Genomic DNA, 17,963 nt, shown 5'->3' on the forward strand with positions numbered 1-17,963 from the left:
ATTTCTTGCAAGTTCAGATTGCCAGAAAAGCTCCACTTTGGTTTTTTTCACTGTTAATTTATTTATTTTTTAAAAACTAATCAAGCTGTTTCAGTCTCCTTTATTTTTCAAACCAAAACAACAGCTTCTGCATGTTGTTCAGAAATTCATCTTTTTTTTTATTTTATTTTTTATTTTGTCCTGTAGTTACATGTAAGTAAAAACAAGCACATACAATTAATTATAAAAATGAAAGAATACATTAAAAATGTTAAATATTCAGAAGGATACTTTCTTTTTTTTTTTTTTTTTCCCCCTGGAAGCAGACCTAGCCACCATCAAACACAGAAATGAAACATAATTAATTGCTTAGATTGAACTCTGCAGCAGTACGTGGAGCTCTTCCAGCTGCTTGTGGAGCCTGTAATTTCAGTAATTTCTGTCACAAACATTTGTGCACCCACCATCACATTTCAGAAGCTGCATAATTTCAGTGCTCACATCCATACAGATATACTACTGTAGTTTATAGTTTATATTAGAAAATTGTATAAGGCTAGGGTAGATGCCTGAGCACTAGTGTGGGGATGTGCATGCTGTTAAATGCTCAGCATGGCCATTGCCCAAGGCCAGGGCCCAGGACGAGTACTCAGAGATTGCCTGGGTTTGGCATTGGCCTGTGCTTTACCAGGTAAGAGTTTAAAAGTTGTTTAGTTTTCTATACAGTTTCTGTGTACTCCTCCTGACTGGAAGCAAAACATTTGTGAGCTGAATGTGGCTGTTACCTTTCAATCTGTCCTTTCAAATAGTGTCTTGCTCCAGATTCTTGTACTTCATGGCTATCAAAGGACTGCAACATGCTTCAGACATGTGAAGCCATGAATTAAGGGTGTGTACCCACATGGCACCACATAATCCTTTATCAAGGCAGAGAGTGCCACGAGTCCACAAGCAGTCCAGGAGGCCTTGTTTTCTGAGTTTCACAACCTCCTTTCATGACTTCTAGGTCAGAGGATAGAACTGGTACTGCTGGGGTGAAAATGAGACACAAGGTACAGCTCGTTTTCAGAACTTATGACTTTTCAACACTTACTCGAGGAAGTGGGAGCCATGGGACTAACAGATAGGGGGTAAAAGAAGATCTAAAGTAAGACCTAAATTCCCCTGGCAAGTTCATGTTGTAAAGCAGAGGGATACAAGTTTGTGATTTCAATTGGGTCTCAGTTGTCCATGTTACAGTCATATTATTATGCTAGATGTAATTTGGGAGCAAGATAGGAAGTGCTACACAAGGTATTTAAACTCAAATGTTCTGTGTGCACTGGAGATTGGAACACCTTCTTTGCACATCATATCATAAGTAGAGAATTTCTGTATGGCTAAATCTTCTCAAAGCATAAATCTGTGGTCCATTAAGTGCCTGTACACTCCATCTGGAAAATGGCCTAACAGAAACATGCATCTTCAGACTTCGTCTCAGCTTTTGGCTGATCTCCATCTGCTACTGTTCTTTCTCTCTACTACTTTGCTTTATTACAAAAAAAGTCCCCTGAATCATGGGGCTTTCCTGCAAATGTACATGATTAAAGTGGGTTTCTGTGGGTTCTTTTAGATTTCCATTTTCCTTTTTTCATGATGAAGACAATTTGAAATATTAATTCTATGTGGGAGAAAAATATGTGCAGTGCCCTGGAAAGGTGTTCTGGACCTAGAAGCAATGTCTCATATGTGTTTGAAAGAGGTCCATCTACCAAGAAGAATAAGGCTTTAAAAACTGCAGGATGGCAGAAATATGCTGAAAGGAATCACAGTGAACTGGTTTGCCAGTAGTACATAGATAGAATTGCTGGTAGGGATGTTTAGTAACATGGATATGGTTCTTGTTTCCAGGACTTAGAGCTTGTAAAAAGAAGGTGAGAAGAGATTAAATATTTCTCTAACATCATTTTTTTTCATGTCAGGATTTGCTCTGGTTGCCACAACTTATCTTTGCTGGAGGAAAAGTGAGCTACATCGCTACAAGAAGGAAATGGGAGTGCCTGTATAGCCCGTAAACTGGGAATCTTGTTTCCCAGGACACTAGATCCTGGTAACAATATTGCTTTGTTATAAAAATGCACTTTAGAGATTAAATTGAAGCAATACAAGACAACTTTAAGGATCATACTGCTGAAAGCAGGGGAATATCACACAAAGAAGAGAAATAGATACTGAGAATATATGCCCTGTGGCTTCCAGCTTTTGTTTCTTTCTTAAATAACCCTTCTCTGAAGCCTAAGAAAACTATTAATCTGGACTCACCCCTTCACAGGCCAGACTCAGCACGCATGCACTCTGAAACATCTGCAGACTCTGACGTAAAGCAAATAGAAACCCTCATGTTTTATGAGCCATTTTGGGCTTTAGGGAACCTATACTAAAGCACAGCTTTGGTATTACAGAAAGAAAATTAAGAGTCGCTGATTTGAGATGGCTATCAAAGGGGATTGCTGGATCATAACTGTAAGAAATATTTTAGGAGTGCACTGAAGTGGTAACAGAGCTGAGAAAATGACCTTTCAAAAATCTCTTATTCTCCTTTAATTTCTCTGTCCGTTGCTTTTGCCAGGTATGTCTACATGATGCTTTTTGAGAGAAGCAGCTGACTCTTGAAGCTTAGGAGTCTGTGTACTTTCCACTTCTATTGTTATGTTATTATTATCATTATTATTATTTTTTTTTAAAAGAAGAATTCAAACATATATTCTAGTCACCAACTAAAGAATGGATGCTGGTTTATCTAATAAATGATATAAATTGCTGGTCTGTTCTATCTGGACAAAAGAAATGAAAAAGAACTCAGATAAAAGCCTTTCTTTATTAGAGAGCCAAAGACATTTTAGATCTCATTTGGCCTTCATGCCCTACTCATTCCTTCTCTCTTTATCTAGCAGCGTTTTGCTGATACAGTTATTATCCTTCTCAGCTACTCTAAACATATATTATTAATTTTGCATTTGTCTTTCTACCTCCAGCCATTTCAGTGGTAAACTCACTGAAATCCTGCAAGGCTATATGCCCCAGGAACAACCTGCATGTTTCTTATTTGAGTGTTCACAGTCTGAATGCCCATTTGGGCCATCTCTTTCTGTCTCTGTTTGCTCCCTTGGCTTCTCCCTTTTCCTTGCTTTGCCTCACCATCTGCATCCCTTCTTTTCTTGTTTCAGGAAAACTAGTTTGTCCCCACTGAATGAATATTTTGCAAAAAAGCAAGGAAATAGGAGCTTTTATTTAGAATTGAATCCCACCTGTGAGAAGTTTTAAGACCTAGGTTGAGATAAGTCAGGGGATGTCAATTTTCATGTTATAACCTGTTTTTTTGTTTGCTTGTTTGTCTGTTTTTGTACCATCTAAAATAGTTTGTCTAGGCTACTGTAATGATCATACTGACTACTTTTAAAATCCTTGGATTCACTTTAGAGGCTCACTTAAATAACCCCACACTTCAAACAATTACTTCTCTATTTCTCTCTGCATTAATAATCCCCTCACAGTCTCTTTGCTACAGTGTTGTTTCATCTTGTGTTTGTTTGTCCTAGCTAATTTAGATATTAAGTCCTTGGTGACTGACGATGTGTCTATCTATGCAAAGCACACTTAAATAAATAAATTTAATAATAATTAATAATAAATACACCATCTGAAATCAATGCATTTGAGCTAGCAAGGACAGCACTGACATTGATGTATGCCATCTCAGCAGCAGCATTCGCTGTTCCTCTGCCACAGCTCCTAGAGTTAATGTCTGCTGCACTCCGAGCAATGTAAGGTCTCCTTTTCACAGTTCTCCTGATCAGAGGGTGCTCTACAAGCCTCTGCCTTGATCCTTGCCACCAGACAGTTTGAAATCCAACCTTCTGGGCTAGTAATCTCCTAGAGGTGGTAAACAAACTGGAGGAGAGCATGGAATCAGGTTTGGGGGACAGGATCTTGCAAATCTCAGACATTTTCCCCAAATCCTTGTTCACAACTAGTGCTAGTCTCTTACAGGCAGTTAAATTTTTGCATATTCACATCAGTGTGATGCTGAGCAGATTGTTTATTTTTAATCATGGGTTTTTTTTTTTTTTTCCTTTTTGCTTCAGTTCCCTGTATTTAAAAGGCTTGCAAAGAAAGCAAGTGTTTTTGTGAAACAGGCTATGTAAACACTCAGACAGAATCATTGAAGCTGGCAGGAAAGAATTCATGTGGTGTGCACTAACAATTGTCTAAGCTAGAACACTATTTAATCTGTTATTCCTGGTGGGCAATACCTTGTAGAAAAATAATATTATTACAGATATAATCTTTCAGTTAGTAATAAAAACTCAGGAGTGGTCTGGCATAGAAAGTGGAGAACTGAGTCCTTCCTGAATGGAGGTAAACTGGGCAAAGGCTGTCCTTTATCTGTCTGCCTGAAAAATTATGATTTGTGATAGAAGAAAGTTAGTCTCACTATATGTTTATATTTCACTATGAGAAGTGATTATTTTGCATACACTTTGTCTAGTCCGTCCAGTAGTTGCAATTGCAATAAATGTCAGGAAAAGAGTAGCTGAATAATGAGTAGCAAAAGCCAGAGAATTATTAATGTAATTTCTATTATCCATCTGAACATAAAAATTGTAATCAGAGATGGTAACATCTATAATGTATCTACAGTAGGAGTTGTTTTGTTGCTTATATTCCCATCAAACCAGAATATTTGGGTGTGATACATTTACTGGTCTGACTAGCATTTGTCCCTAGGGGTTTAATCTCCCATTTCAACCCTGGAGAAGACAAATCAGTGGCTGTGTGCTCTGGTGTTTGTAGAATGCTTTTCATTTTTACATAAAGCATAATTTCACCTTTGAGGAGAAGATGGGATGACCTGCAGGGTTGGATTCCACAGACTGGATCCCAAGGCAGTTATTTTCTTCTTACTGTGTAAGGCTTCATTGCAGGAGAGCTTTCTGAGGTTCTTTGGATATAAACACTGCAATCTTGAGCTGATTCGATACTTTGTGGAATCAGTGGGGAAAGTAATATGATTTGTTTTCTGTAATCGGCTAGTAGGTTTCTCTGAAGGTCTGATTGCTTCATGTTCAAATAAAATGCACTGTTACAATACAGATGGGAGTCAATGAAAGCATATATAACTAAGATGGACTTGCTTAGAATAGTATCTTTTAACCAATCAGAAATAAAAGAAAGCATTATTGATGGTTACGGCTCCTTGGGAGCTCAGTGTGAATGAGAAATCCAAACCTAAATTAAATACTGTAGGCTGGCAGTGTCAAAGAAAGGTTATTACACAGTGACTATACACTTTCTAAAGTGTGCTCCACAGCCTCCAACATAACCTCTGTGTTTCTCAAGTTCTAGATTTTCCAGTGATTTTTCAAATATCACTTTTGGCTCATTTAGTGTATTTGCTCTCTCTTTCTCCCTAGATTTTCCCTTAACAGTAGAAACTGTAGCGAAGAAGTTGCCGCCTATGGGATATTTTATACTGTGCATTATACATATTATTATTATTATTATTATTATTATTATACATCCTATGCTTTACTAGTTTGGGGATTCAGTCCATGGTCTTAGTCCATTGCTCATGCACAGCTGTTATTTGAGCAAAGCTGGGGGCATAATCAAGGCTATGCAGCACTGTATGTCATCCCTGGATTCTTGTCATCTGTCCCTACCATCTGAGCTCCCCATTTCATGGCTGCATGCAGATGCTGACAAGGCTGTAAGAGAAAAATGTTTCTTGCAGGACTATGTTTTTAAGAAGTCAGTTGATAGACAAGTGATTTCTTGTTACTACTTGTTAGGTGCTTCTAACCATGAAAGAGGCAACTGTTTTAGACTGTTCTTCATAATGACTTTCTCTTCCAGGCAGGATGGCTGTACTTGTCAGCCCCATTCACAGGGTAATATTTGCAGCTTATCTCTGAGTATAATGGAGGTCATATACTCACTATATTGAAGATCCTACAGGCTTTCTGTGAAGCATACAAATGTTACATAGTGATCTTTTGATTTTTTGTTTCTTTTGAAAGCTGTATATCAAGACAGTGTGACTGAGAATCATCTGCTCAAACAGGTTTGGAACAGATCTAATCATCTTCTCTGAAAAATTAGGGAATAAAACTAAGAGTGTGATTTGTCTTGTACCAAAGATACCTTAGACATACAAGAGGTACTGAGACTTGAAAGTCTCAAAATTAGTGACATATTCATGCCAGGGAACAGCTTGTTTAGGCTTAAGGGATAACAGATGACTATTTATGGATTTATTCATTATTATAAAGAGAAATATCAGTAATCAATATTTTCATATTCCCTTGTTTTGATGTACTTTACAGGAATTTTATTTGTTATCAACTTCCCCTCCACTCTCCCCACCCCCATTTTCTTTTTCTTTTTTGGGAGAGGAGGGACAGGATTCCCTCCTTTCCAATTTGATTGTGATTTCCATCCATATCTTTTAAATGGCAATTCTATCTAGGGATCCCTTAGAATGAATGAACTGAAACAGAGAAATAAACTACTCAGACAAATGCAGTGGGTTTGATGCAGGGCTAACTGGATGTTATTTTATGAGCAATACAGAAGGTCAGATCAGATGATTCAGTAGTCCCTTCTAGCCTCAAAATCTATTAAAAAGCTGAACAAGTTCATTAAAAATGTAATAGCATTTTACAGAAATTACTCTAAAACCCCTAAGAATTAAGCAATAGTCATTAATAGCCTTTTTATGATGTTTTCACTGTATACTTCTAGAGCAACAAATCCTACCAAGAGGGATATATTTCTCTTTAAATTGATGATGTGGTGAGGAAAAAAAGTCCTCCCTTGAACAATCAGCCCGGGTATAACAAGAGAGCTTATTTTCTAGTGTGAATGCCTCATATGCATTTGTAAGTAGCAAGAGCAATAATTTAGAAATGAGAGGGGGATCTCATTGGAACATGAATTTTCAAAGCGCCACTGTATGTATCATTTAGACAACCCTTGGCTCTGACTGCTGTGTGCAAATGCATAAGCCAGTGTGTGTGGGCAGTGTGAGTCATTCAATTTTCCTACTATATAATAATACAAAAACAAATGGTGTTGAAGCTAGCATTTAGGTCTAGAGAAGGAAGCTGTGATAATGCCATGAATCCTTGCACTCAGGGGCTAGCAGTGATGACATGCAAAGCTGACACACTGACAGGCAGACTCTTTTTTAAGGGATATTGAAATGAATATCAGACATACTTTGCTCTCTCTGAGAGTAATGCCTCCTGTTTATTTCCATGGAAATGACAACAGATACAAAAAGCACAATAACAAAGTTTGATAGAGCAAATTCTCAGCTACAGAGCACTATTTTTCAACATTTCACCACATATGCACCCCACAATGCATTTTTACTAGCAATGAACACAAGTCTGCACACCACACTCATCAAAATCTTCACCAGCACAGATGATCCACTGTCGCTTTCACCACTGCTGAAATGTACCACCCACTGCTTCACTGTGCTCACATCCACAGGTTGGTCTGCATAAATGTTCAGCAAGCATGGATGAATGTCAATGGGCTCCATTTTTTTGAATCATTCAGCAAATGTCAGTGAATGCCAATGGATACCATTTCTTCCATATAGAGTAATTCATGGCACACCTTTACTTCATACACATTTCCATGTCAGATGCCGTTGTGTCAGACTGCTCCTCCGCTGCATCTGTTATATGGCAACAAAACTTAATGGATATTGGTGGGAAGGTTCTGTATCTACTGCTGTACCACTAACATCCACCTCTGATGTTGTATGGCAACATAATAAAATAGGAGGCATTACTTTCAGAACATCCCATATATTTATTTGATCTTATTTGTGTTTCTTAGCTCCTGCACCCCAACTAATAAGTTTACAAATGTGGAAGATGTGTCAAAACATAGTAACTGAAACATACAGGAATTAAATACATTTGAACATTTGAAAACAAGTTAATTCATCCTGGTTAATATCACAAGTTCCTGGCCTTTCTTCCTCCCTCCCGTTCCCCTCAGTTATATCTGTTTCATATTTTAATGTAATATATTGTACTGTAGAGACAGAAGTTTCAATTAATTCTGGTGAAAAAGAATGGCAACACAGAAGTGCTGAAACATCATGTGCCTTCCAGGGTTCCCCCTGGCCAAATGTGTCTGAAGAACTTCCCTTCATAGAATACAGCTTCCGTATCATGCTAGTATCAGTCATGATTAAATGTCCCTAAATGTAGTTAAGTAACTACTCTATGTACACAAACATTTTTCATGTGGAAAAAAAAAAATATGCTTTGTATTGCTTTTATTAGCATTACTGCATGAGAACTGGACAAACAGTTGCTTTTACAAATTTTATTTATGGCGAGATGGAGAAAATGAAGTGTGGAAAGGGAAGATTATTTCTATAATTTTTATTAAAAAGGCAATCAAATTCAGGTTTATATTCTGGTTAGAGATAGTGTGATGGTCCAAATTAAGAGAATTGAGAATGATGACTGTCAAAAATGAGGTATTACATAGACAGGGAAAGAATCAAGCCTCTAATTCCATTACAGTATTCACAGATGATAAAAAGTAGCAAATTCAGTGGCGTAGAAAACACTGACATGTTGACTCTAGAGAAACGTGTCAAAGCCATTTGCATGACTAAAATAATAATTTTGATGGCAGAAGTTCTGTATGTAAAATTGGCTCAAGAAGTGGTTGCTGATCTTCTCAAGACTCAGAAAAAGTTTTGCTCAGAAGGGTAAAAGGTTATTTTTAGGAGACTCTAAACACTAGTAAAACGCAAGTATGTTTAGTAATGAGCTGGTTGGTGGTGATGCTCAGTGATGTAAAGAGAAATATGGAAGAGCTGATTCAAACATAATTTTTTCCTCTATTTGGAAGGGACTGTTAAAGCAATGTCCACAGATCCTTCCCAGCTCTGCTTGCATCAGAGTACTGTAAATATTCCTGTGAGATTTTAGTCCAGAATGGAACACAAACTGTGGTAGGGTTGAAGACAATTTATTGTTGCTGAAACAGTAAGATACAAATTAATGAAGAAAGTAGTGGCAACAAAACGCTGCCGATCACAATTTGTGATACAAAATTAAAGTAGACAGCCCAAAGAAGTTAGTGACAATAAGTAAATAACATTTACAAATATGCTGGTGGAAAAAGGAAAAAAAAGCAAAAACAAGAGAATCAGTCAGTCTTTTGATAGATGACAAGGGCAGTAAAAAACAGAAGGATGAGGTTTTGCACAATTCTCTTATCTTTCTGCCCTTGTTCTCACTCAAGCATTCTACACTGAAAATGGGATCCTCTCATGTCTAATGGGAAGGGATGTATAGTATAAGGAAAATAACAAGAACAGGCATATTGCAGTGCCTTCACTGCAGCTGTGGGAGCTTATGCAGGGAACACTAAATCTTCAACCCTGTAACAAGGCTCAGCCCAAATGTCTACCATGGCTCACAACACTGTGGGCAAATCCTGCCTTTCCTGCACAGTCTTCAGATCCGGCTCCTTCATCTTCCCGCAGCATCTCAGTCCTGGTATAAATGAAGACTTCACAGCTCTGTGTTGTGATTTAGACGTGGACATGTCAGGATGAAGCAGCTCCCTGTCTTCCTTCTGCTTTTATACTGATTCCTCAGCTAAGGGTTTATTTGCCATGTGAGCTGACATGAAGGAGTTCAGTTACAGAAGCTGCTGGCATAACATGCAATTACATGGTTGTAGACTGTGGGGCTCTGTTTAGTAATCAAATCTTTGCTTTTCTCCAAGTGTAACAGGGAAGAATATGAAATAAACTTCAAGAAGCTTTGCTTTCCCTAGAGGATTAATGGCTGAATGGGAGAGCAGCACTCCCCATTCCCCATGTCTCACATCAGGTATGTGCTGCATCTGTGTGGGAAGGAAACTGGAAAGATTTATGGAAGGAAGGTAGTGAGAGCTTGACACATAAAGAAATTGCCCCATAGAAGACCTCTGCATTTCTCAGATTGCCTTTCACAGGGCTGGAACAGCCTCTCGAGCTGTTCAACAGGGAGTTGTAAATGGACAATGCTGTAGAAGTGGAAAAAATGGAAGTATGGTTGCCATCTTCCTGGGTCTATTAGCCACTCCTCACCTGAGAAAAGTGGGATGGAAGAGGAATATTAGGGGAGCTCCTGATGAAGAAGATGTTTGCACTGGCTGCACACTGAATGTTCACTTGGTGTGGAGGAAGAGCCTCAGTAGGTCATCAGCCTGAAAAGCTAAGCGTCACCCAGTGGCTGGGCTTGGTAGACCAGTGCACACAGGGATGGATCCCCTTACTGTGTCAGGAGAGAGTAACTCAGAGTCCCCCTGAGAAGCCTCAGGAGCCACAGCCAGCTGAGACAGAAGAAGCTGGCTGCCTGAGTCATTAGAAGTCATTTGGGCCCTCAATTTTCAAAACTCAGACTTCTTAGTTGCTTCGTCCACACTGAGATTGCCAGCACTGTGGCCTGGGACAGCCATAGGAACCCACTGAGAGAGAAACATTGAAGAGAACAGTGAGTGGCTGCAGTTGGTAACTGTGCCTGTGTGGACTGACTGCCTCACAGTGGCTTCCCTCACATTCACCTAACTTGACACTCAGAATACTTAGCAAGTAAAACCTGCAAAACCCTGCAGTGGATTAACTGCTGCAATGTGATTTTCTACCTCTGAAGTAATTATCAGCTATTGCTAGTTATTCATTTAGATAAATACATTTTATACATACATATATATATATATATATATATATATTTTCCCTGGACATGCTACAGAAGCTCTTATGTAAAAATGCATTCATGTTCTTTGATGATGTGTTCAGAACATCTGTCACATAAGCACTGCTTCTGCCTGTTTACAGAAAAAATGTGATGTAGATGGAGAACTACAGTGAGACACAGCAAAGAATTTCATGAAGTGAAATTCCCAAAGCAGTATCACTGCGCAGGACTGAAAGCACATACTTAACATAAAAGACAAACAAACAACAAACAACAACAACAACAACAAAACATACAAAAAATCTCAACAAACCCCCAAACATGCCACATGTAGAATACAATATGGAATATAGTAAAATAAATCTGTCTCTTGGAGTCTTAATTCTGGGTCTCTTGATGTCTGTGTGTTTAGCACTTTCAGACTATGTGTTGTGACAACAATCTTTTCCCATTAATTTGCTATCTAATTGCAAATACAGAGCACTCTTTTTGTTTTATTTGTTTACATTTTATTTACAGTGTTCCTGCTTTGCCAGAGGTGTGTTAAATTATTAACAGGTTATGTCTATGTTCACAGAAAGCTAAATTGAATCCAGTACAATATGGGCTTATTAAAAGACTGGCTAGCTGATTCACTTTACCCACAGAACTTTGCACTGTGGTCTGAAGTATTCCTTTTCCAATTAAATCTATTTATTTATTTTGATTTCTAGCAGTTGTGCTGCGTTCTTCTCAGTGGTATTTTTTTCTTCCACAGAAATGCTCTCTATTTTTGCAGGAGTAAAACTGCATGTTTAATTGGTTATTTTAACACATCTAGTGCAGTATCTCTGTGCTTTAACAGGCCTATAATTTTTAAATGTAGGTCCATTATTTTCTATGGCCTTGAACATTGGCAAAATTCTCAAGTGTCTTGCTTCTCACTGGTGTCTCTGATTTCACATTAAAATCCCTCTTTGTCCCTCTTTAGTCCCTGCTGATGACCCTTATTAACCAGAAGGATTTCTTGAGCTGAAAAGCTTATCAGGTTAGAAAAGTACATGTTACAAAAATGTGATTTTGTCAGAACTGAAAGTAACCACTGGGATAAAGAAAGAAAAGGCTTATTGTGTCACATGGGGCTGCATAAAAATAAAGATAAGTATGCTATAAGTTAGCCGATTTTTTTTTGTCTGTTACAGTTTGTTGAAGCTTTAGGCAGAAGTAAATTTGTTTTAGTCTGTAAAAGGCATCTCCTTTATCTTGCTTAATGACACTCTGCTAAACCTTCAAGCTGGTGGGTTAAGCCTTGTAGGTGGTGACATGAAGTTGATCTGCCTACTTTCCAGATGTGTTTGGAGGAAACTTTTAAACTCTTGCCCCTCATTCTGCCCTACCTGCTGAAAGAGGATGTAATAGGTTCTGCAAGGAATAGCTATATGAAAGTCTGTAAAATACCTTGCTGAATGCATTAGGCCAAATAGCGCTAGGTGGTGTGATGCCATGGGTTGGCAAGCGGAACTGTATTCATTGACACTGGTTAGGACTTGATATTCTGAGTTAGGCATCTTTCTTTCAGACTTTTTTTTTCATTTAATCAGAGCAATGCACGTAGTTTTGCTTTCTAGGAGTAAAGCTAATGAAGCAAGGATGATTATAGTACGAAAAGTCATGTATCTAAAATGCAGAGTGACATTCATGATATGCTAGCCATTGAAGGCAGAACTCCCTAGGAAGCGCTATGGATAGAGGACAAACACCATCTTTAGGTGTTTGCAATGAATACCGAATATGAAAAGGAAAACAGTATTCTCCATTGCTCAGTGATGAGGAAATACTTACTGGAATAGTGATGTATCAGTTATGAAAACTTTCAAAAAGAATACTGAAAAAATAAGGAAATGTTACTACCACTGTCACAAACCTTTCATAAATATTGATCAGGGATAATTTCAAGTCCCTAAATACAATGAAGATTTAGAGGTGCAAAAACCTGGATGTATTTTAGATTTTCCAGGAGGAGATTAAGAATTGAACTGATTACACTTAACTAAGGAAGATATTTGTAGAGACAGGTCTTCCATGTAGTCGAAAAATTGTAATGGTATCCAATAGACAGAAAATAAGCTGGACAAATAAGATGAGTATTTCTAGTATTGAGGATACAAAAATATCCTCAAAATAATTGTCCACAAATGAATTTACCTTGGAATATGATAGCTATTCAATTGCCTGATCTCTTCAAATCAATAGTGGTTGTTTTTCTCAGGGATGAGCTGTAGCTCACAGAGATGTTATAGATTTGATGCAGGAATCACTTCTTATACATCTGTGGGGAAAAACATCAGGCTAAATGATCATATATCATATCACATAATCATGTTATCATATATCATATCATACCTTGAAGTTTTTGAATCAGTTATGCCATCTTGGCCAGCTGTATGTTTCGATTTCTGTTTTTAGCTGACCTATGGTTGAGTATAAAAGTTCCATGCACAGTAGCCTATAAAATCAGAGGAGAGACAGAAGCATTTCTTGATAAAATTTAACTGCTAATATTTTGTTTTTTCCAAAGCAGTGAACATCGAATTTAAAACAAATGTACTTTGAAACCCTCCTGTTGTCCAGACCAAGTGGTCAGCTGGCACACGATAGCTAGGCTCAGGGTCTGCTGTGCCAGTCAACATTCAGATGCAAAGAAAATATTTTAACTCAGCCTTCACCGCATGAGAGTAGTTCACCCTGAGTAGAATATCCATGAGAATTTGTTTTTCTTCCATATTTAACATTTTATTCTTTCTAAAGTATGTTGCCTTTCAAATAATACTATAAGGGAGGAGTGGAAATAGAAAATACCAATCTGTGTTTTCTTCAAGAAAGTAAGTGAGGAGAATTAAACTATCTGAACAAATAGAAGGCTGATGTTCTGTAACCTCAGATAGGAATGAAAGTGAACTGAAAGTACCTCCTTTGCGAAAGTATGTCATTACATTGCTTGCACTATTGAAAACATTCATTTCATTCAAAAGCTTTTTTACAATAACTTCATGAGAGTGAAGAGATGGCTGAGACACAGTTCCCATAAGCCATAATTGGAGAAGTATAAATGTAACAATTATTATTCTGCTCTTGGAGTCTGCACAATTTCTTTCTCTCATCAAGGATTAAAATAATGAAAAAATTACAATCACATCATCAGAGCATGTTTCATATTTTAATTCAAAGTTGGTGGGCTAATCCTGGCTGGGGTGTAACTCTAGTGAAGCTTATTGAAGCTGCTCCACAGAGGGATTAGATGCTATTTGTCTTCTGATGCCTCTGCTTTCCTCTCTGTTAAGATATCTTTATGTAGTCAGTCAGGCTTTTTAGCCTGAGTTGAAATGTTGACTGCAATATTGTTTTTATCAATGCAAGTTGTAACTTACTTTTTATTTTGTTTCAGTAATATCTTTGTCATTTGACAACAAGCTGTGGTGGGTATGATAAATTTCTGTTTAGGCTGCAAATGTGAGATGAATGTATACTCCCAGTGTAATCAGAAGTTGAACTCGAGTAATTATGATTAATACTGTTTGGAAATAAGTTGTGTTAATTTTAAGCTTAATGAAATTCCAATAGCCAATTTTACACTAAAAATCATCTCTGCAACATCTCGAAGCAACCTCTATTTTTGATGAATGCATTCACATCACAGTGCTCCTATGTGAAAGGACATCACTTAATTTTGCTGTGGATTGCAATTTATGGCTACGATACAGAACTTTGCAGCCCTCCTTTCCAAATGGCTAATACATGGGTTTTTTTTTTTTTGGTTTGCAAGTAAACCAGTGCTTAAAAAGAAAAAAAGAAAAAAAAAAAAAAAAAGAAAAAAGAAAAAAAGGAAAAAAAGAAAGAAACAGAAAAAATGGGGGGTATTTCTAATTCTAAAGGCTTTGTAGTATTAACAGTGAAAAGAAGTGATGTAATTTAGGCCCTGAGCACAGCAACATCTCCTGTGTCATAATGTTGCATGTGGGATTACTTCTATTTAGATATCTTTTATGGAATTTAAGAAGAAATGCAAGGCATATGCCATACTGGTCTTAACCCTCAGATGTAAAGGCACCTAATAAAACCAGACCTATCTTTGTGTACATATACATAAGTCATCTGGTATTTGTTCAGCTATGCAGAAGCACAGCACAGAAGGAGTTTCCTGGTAAACATTAATCAACTGAAATGTTACAGTAGCAGCACAGAGTATTAGTAAACCCTCTGAGGACTGACTGCCGGAAGGAAAATGGCTTTTCTGGTGCAGGCATGCAAGTATTTCCTTAGCACTGGGCTCAGGTGTGCAGTAACCTCCACAGAGTGGAAAAGAGAATGAAAGAATGGTACAGCTACCATGCTGGCCGTTTATATATTGCCTTCTTCTATAGGCCAAGCTGTGAGACATCATAGTTGTTTTTCTTGGAGCAGTTCTAGAGCACACCAATCAAGCAGGAAAGGGAGCATTAGCTAACCATGGAGGGACAGCAGCAGATGTTCCCTTCGTCTTTTGTGGAGAAACAAATTTATTTTTCCCAAAGATCTTGAGAATTCAGCTATTAGAGGACAGAGGGTGAGATTTCCAGTTGTTCAAAACTATGTATTTCCACATCTTTGTAAATATCCTTTAGTTTTGACCTAAGGCAGGATCCAGTTTCGTATTTTTAACATTTTTCTTCTGGGTATTAAAGCAGTTACTCAGTATTTGAGTGTATAAATCTCACCTTGGTGAATGACCAAACTCCCACTGTGTCCATAGAATCAAATTATTGCCTCAGATTCTTCAGGTTTTCTGAGTTGAATGTGGCTTTTATTTGCCTCTGAGACAGCCTCCAGGCTCTCAAGGCTACTCTAACTATTACTAAGCCTCCCCTATCTGAGAGGAACTGCTCACCCTTCCTGCCCCTATGTCTCTTTTGTCCCAAACTCTTGACACTGCTATTGTTAGTGCAGCTCTTGTGTTTATTGTCTTCTGTACTTTTTGGAAAGAAGGGAAGGGCTTGGAATTTAAGTAATCAAAAATTGGTTTTGACACTATGAAAATCTTCATCTAATAAAAATGAATTCATTGCACTAAATGAATGAGTGAAGTTTTATGTCACTAGAGAAGCATCCTTTAAGACCTTTTGCAAGGATAAACAACATTTATTTAATTTGTTCTCATGTTTCATAGTTTCCCTAAGTGCAATGCCAAGAAGGGCTGTTAGGATTGTCTAATCAGGATCCCTCCGCATAAATAGAATTTCTACTTCAAGTCTGGCCATTTGTTTCTCTGAAGATGTATTCTTTTTAGCAGCTTTGTGCTTCTTAATGGTTATTGATTTAAGCAACCTCTATCCTGCTCTTAAAAATGCTTTGGTTATAGGAGGTAGAAGTACAATTTGTTTCTTGTCTGAACAAAATAAGCTTCTTTACTCAGCTTGACGTTTCTTCCCTTTATTTCTAACAAGAAACTTCTGCGTAGTAGCTCAGAGCATTTTAGGGAATATTCTCGATTGCCAGTCAAAAAATCCAATCGATTCCAGGTTAAAATTGAGAGGTGAAAATAGAAAGAAAAAATAAGAGAAGAAAAAATATCAATACCTAGATTGGATTAGCAGATTTAGCAACTTCATCCACTTCTCTGTTTACAAACTGAAGAACAGGTTGATAGCAATCACTTCTATTTTTACAAAATAATTATTGTGTCCATGGCAGTTTTGCTCATCCTTCCAAAATAAAGAGCTGCCTCACTGAAATATTTATTTCTCAGTTATAAATATATGTATGTCATATATATAACATGGAAGAACAATGGTGGGGGCAATGCATGAATTTTCAGAAAGGCATTTGAATAAAGATGGTTGGGAGATGAGCATACAGGATGAAGGTAGGGGAAGAATGGAGAATGCATACTATGGGCTTGACCTAAGGAGTCACAAAGCATGTGATGCTCCAGATAGAATTATTTTTTAGAAGGTTTTATAAATACTACACTCATACCAATCTCGTGATTAAATATTTTGCATACACTAACATTGGAAATTAGAAAACATACTACTGAACAAAGGCTCAGGACAAGTAAAGCTAAGCTTTTGTTTGCAGTAGTCTAAACATTTTGCATCTGAGTTTTAAACTGGGGATTATTTGTATGGCTTGTTCTTGTTCAGTTGGAGACTAGAGTCCTTCTTTCTGGTGAGAATGAGGATAAAATGGGGAGGACCACAGGTCTGGTTAAACAGTCTGAAAGGGAATATAAAGAATTGAAAAGAAATGGAAAATGTACAGCTTGGATACTAGCGGCTTTTGTAGTAGTGCACATTTTCATACAGTTCTTTATACTTCAACTCTCGAGTAATGCAACGTTCCAAATTAACACTTTCTGGTGTTAGGGTAAAAGAAAGTAAAACAAAAGAACAGCAAAGTAAACGCTGTGTGTTTTCAGCTGTACTGTTTATGTAGATCTTAGGTTTTCCTTCTTCAGTTACAAACAGAAAGAGAAAAGAACATAAGGGATAGCAGTTGGTGTATAGCATACTGTTCTTCATTCTTCATTTCATATTTCACATATCCTGGGAAGGATGCAGCAAGCTGGACAGAACCTGGTAATCAGGAGCACTACACAGAGATGGCAAGTCTCAGTACTCCATTTGTGATTCAGTGTTCATACGTGTGCTATATTACTGCTAGTGAATGCTGTTCTCCAGATTTGTACTTAGCAAACTATATGAGAGTAAATATTCGCTGGTTAATTCATCTTAAATTTCAATAATTATATACATTTCCAAATATTTGTGACACTTAGAGTTTGATACAATCTGTCTAAGTACAAATGGTGGCTCTGTAGTGAAAATGTTACTTTATTTCTCTGAAAAGGCTCACTTAAGTAATAAAGTCCAAACTCCCAGTGCAAATGGTTTAACGAATGGCAGCAAAGTTCTAGGAGTGAGTTCATTTGTTTTCATTCTGGGGCCATCTGTTGTTATTCCTAATATATACTTCTTAGCTTTCACCTTTGATCTCTGCAGTTTCTAGGCTTTTAAACTTTTATAGTCCATGATTGTATGTTTCTGTGGTGTCAGTGAAAGTATATTATCACTTTCAGTGAATTAGGGGAACTTAATAGTAGTTTTAAAAATAAATATACCAGTAAGTAAATATTATGAAGAGATATCTCTCCACAGTTAGAGAATGTGATTAGCTCTGTTTCGCAGTTGACTATATTGC

This window comes from Tympanuchus pallidicinctus, unplaced genomic scaffold (assembly GCF_026119805.1).
Source record: "Tympanuchus pallidicinctus isolate F22 unplaced genomic scaffold, pur_lepc_1.0 scaffold1, whole genome shotgun sequence".
Classification (NCBI taxonomy): Eukaryota; Metazoa; Chordata; class Aves; order Galliformes; family Phasianidae; genus Tympanuchus; species Tympanuchus pallidicinctus.